The following is a 3335-nucleotide window of genomic DNA, read 5'->3' as shown; positions in this document are numbered from 1 at the left end:
AAAATATGGGAGTTCCAAACAAAATGTTTGCAATTTATTGATTTAGGGCCAGATGAAATTCGTCAAAATTGTCAAATAAATGCTATTTGTGTACTAACAATTCTGAAGTTGACATAAAATTAAATAGTTGGTAAAACACCTCATGCCTTCATCCTTGGCAATGAACAGTTTATTGGACAGATTTTGATGTAAATAAAAATGCTCAAAACACAAATGTCATGGGTGAATAAAGAATTGTGGAAATCCATTAACGGTAAAAAAGAATTATCTCCCTTTCTGTCAAATGCCTGTAATTGATAGACTATCAGGTCTTGTATGAATCATAAGACCAGGTGTGGGCAAACAAGCCCAATAATTATTTTGTTTGTTGGATCTCAAGGGCCTGTTAGGGTTGGTTGTTGGATGTTTGCTCAGAAATTATCGCTTGTATGGAACATGCTAGAGTCGATTTGTAGCATATTCTAGCCAGGGGATATGTTTGACAGTAGTTGAGTGATATGCTTTTGAAATAATGGAGATCAGTAGCACTTTATAAGCATTGAACCACATGATTTTTTTCCACTAAGATAAACATACTAAACCCACATACATGTTCCCTTTCAATTAGCCACTACAGTATTTTTACAACTGTACATGTAGCTGTGAACTACTATTTCGGATATGATTAATGGTCAAATTACAAACATACATGTAGATATAAGTTAAAAAAAATAATTGTGTATCTGGGCTGGAATGAAGGGAAAGGTTAGAAAACAGGATGAACAGTTGTGAAATTATTTATTAAAGTGAAACAATCATTGAAAATCAAAATTAAACAGTTACTCTGCACATCAAATGTCATCAAAGTTAATCTTCATTATCATCATCACTGTCACTAAATGTATTAACATCAAATTCGGTCTCTTTAACAGTTTTTTTTTCATTTTCACATTGACTACACATGCACAGGTCTGTACAAGAAAGGGGGGTTGGGATGGCCTAGAGTGCCGCGCTTCGACCTCTAGCTGGTCGGTCACCTCTGGCTTGTGGCTGTGGCTTTGATTCCAGGTGTGAGCGTATGTGGCATGGAGATAGAGGCGTCTTCTCAACCTCGTGGGTTTCCTCCGGGCACTCCGGTTTCCTCTCACTGCTAAAGACCCATACGCGCAAGCGAATTATTGAAATAAAATTGAAACCGTATGTTAGTCCCAAAATGACCTAGTTTGTGTTGAGTGGACGTTAAACCCCATTTCTCTCTCTCTCTCTCTCTGTACAAGACAACTTTGCTGGCCATTTATGATTCTTTCTCTTATGACATCTTCACAGAATATATTGTATGTGGTTTAATATTCGACGGAGGGCTAGTCATCTTTGCTGAAAAATATAAATAAACATATACATGTACACAATTAAAACAAAATTCTGGAGCTTGGTTTACTCTCATTAATTTCGTACAACAGAGGAAAAAGACACTTACACAGGGGTTAACATCTTATTTTCATGCAGAAACCAGCTAATGAAGACAGGAAGGCATTAGCAGTACAAGGAGAGATAGAGAGGAGAATTGCGGTTTAACGTCCACTGGACAAAAACATAGTAATTTCAGGACTCACCCATGGTTCAGTTTTATTTGAATAATACCAGTGGCAAGAAGGCGGAGAATACAAATAAAAAAAACATCACAAATATTTACCTTTCTGATAACTGTCTAAGAAATTCAGTACATGTATATTGCCTATAACATTTTTGGTGATATCTGACCTCAATGGCCACACAATCTTGCCCTCTGATATGCCTTAAAATATCTTCATCCTCTTTCAATTCAGCAGCTTTCAACAGTTGGCCTACAAACAAATTTGCAAACAAATTATACACCATATAGCGTTGAATGTTGTTTGTGCTCAAGGGTGGGGGAGGGAATGTCACTTTGAGGCCTACATGTACATGTACCTGGCTGGTCAACTCTGGCATGCGGTTTAGTTCAGATCCTTTGTGTGAGCGGAAATGGTCTAGAGACAGATCGTCTTAGCAAGGCACCTACAAGTGGGCCAAGAAAATAAAAAACAAGTTAACTTCTCTATGTTTCATCCCTTGTGCAAGCAAATGTGCAACACTTTAACCAATGACTGTGCCAAATCAACAAATGGGGTAAAGGGCTTTACTGGCTAGCTTCATAACAATTTTACAGTGATTGCAGTAGCACTTCTGATTCCATTTACAACAAAAACAACAACACAATAATTAAAAACTGTAGGATGAATATATTTAATATTTATTAGTAATAATTATAAATTTAGTAAGTAACATAATATTAACATTAGGCCTACCTGAGCCTATTTGGGTCTGAGTCTGTGTTAATACATCCTTCTTCCTATTTTCTCCAACAGTGACAAATCTGTCACGTTTTTTACATATAATACACACAACAGGCAGCACCGATTTACTCTTTCTTTTTGCTTCAGGAGCGTAATTTGTTTGGAGAGCTAGGTCCCAGATCGTCTACACTCCCGCTATTCCCTGGTTGGATTATAGCCGGGGATTTTAATTTTTCTTTATCTATACGATTACGGGCAGACCCAATTCGGAATTTGTCTGTAAAAGGCCTGTAACATGTTGGGTGAAATCCAGTATCTTTTGGCGCGTCGATAAATTCCTTGTTTGATTATATCACCCGAAGTCGCCTGTTCAGCTATCCATTTCGCTCGCCCATCAAGTTTTAGCCATTCATGGGCACATTCACAGAATTTATCCCAGCGAGATTTTGTAAATAATTGTTCTCGTTCCTTTCTAAATCCTTGGTAATGAATAATACAGCGTAAATTTGATTTACGTTACGACAAAGTCTAACACTGTAAGTACCAAATAGTCATACGAGATATGTGCATCTCATCAAATTCAGCTTATACCATACCCACAATAATGTTACGGAGTCAGTGAGTTCAAGTTAGACAATACGCTGACCTTCCACTGACCATGCTTATAATATAAAATCTGTCAATGACAGCTGATTCATTGTTTAGTTTTTTATATGATATATTTAATATCAATAATATATGTATATGCATGCTTTATTTTACTTTACACGACCTCTAAAAATGCCCCAAATCGTAAAAATACGACTTTTTGGATTTCGATCTCCTTTTTTCGGCTACCCCGGACATTTTCAAAAAATGATACAATGATTTCACACAACAGGCCAGCTATTAGCCTCTCGATTGACAAGAGTTTCATCGCCCTCCATTCATTATAACCAATGTCACCGTGCCCTAAAGAATCAACAAATCAGCTTGCTTATCTCTGCTTACCCTAGGCAAAAAATGCTCATCTTTGAACTCAATCATGACATTGACCTAGTG

The 3335-nt window shown here is 37.0% G+C and overlaps 1 long non-coding RNA gene across 1 annotated transcript; it reads right to left on the bottom strand.

The window, feature by feature from the left end:
- Positions 1-735: 735 nt before the first annotated feature.
- Positions 736-2922, bottom strand: LOC130012255 (uncharacterized). Its single transcript, XR_008787644.1, has 3 exons — positions 2307-2922; positions 1673-1823; positions 736-1353 (listed from the first exon to the last, which is right to left on the bottom strand). It is a non-coding gene; the product is annotated as an uncharacterized LOC130012255 (long non-coding RNA).
- Between the last annotated feature and the right edge of the window lie 413 nt (positions 2923-3335).

Source organism: Patella vulgata, chromosome 3 (genome assembly GCF_932274485.2).
Source record: "Patella vulgata chromosome 3, xgPatVulg1.2, whole genome shotgun sequence".
Lineage (NCBI taxonomy): Eukaryota > Metazoa > Mollusca > Gastropoda > Patellidae > Patella > Patella vulgata.
Note: the sequence above shows the minus strand (reverse complement) of the source record. Positions and strands in the feature narration are given on the sequence as shown.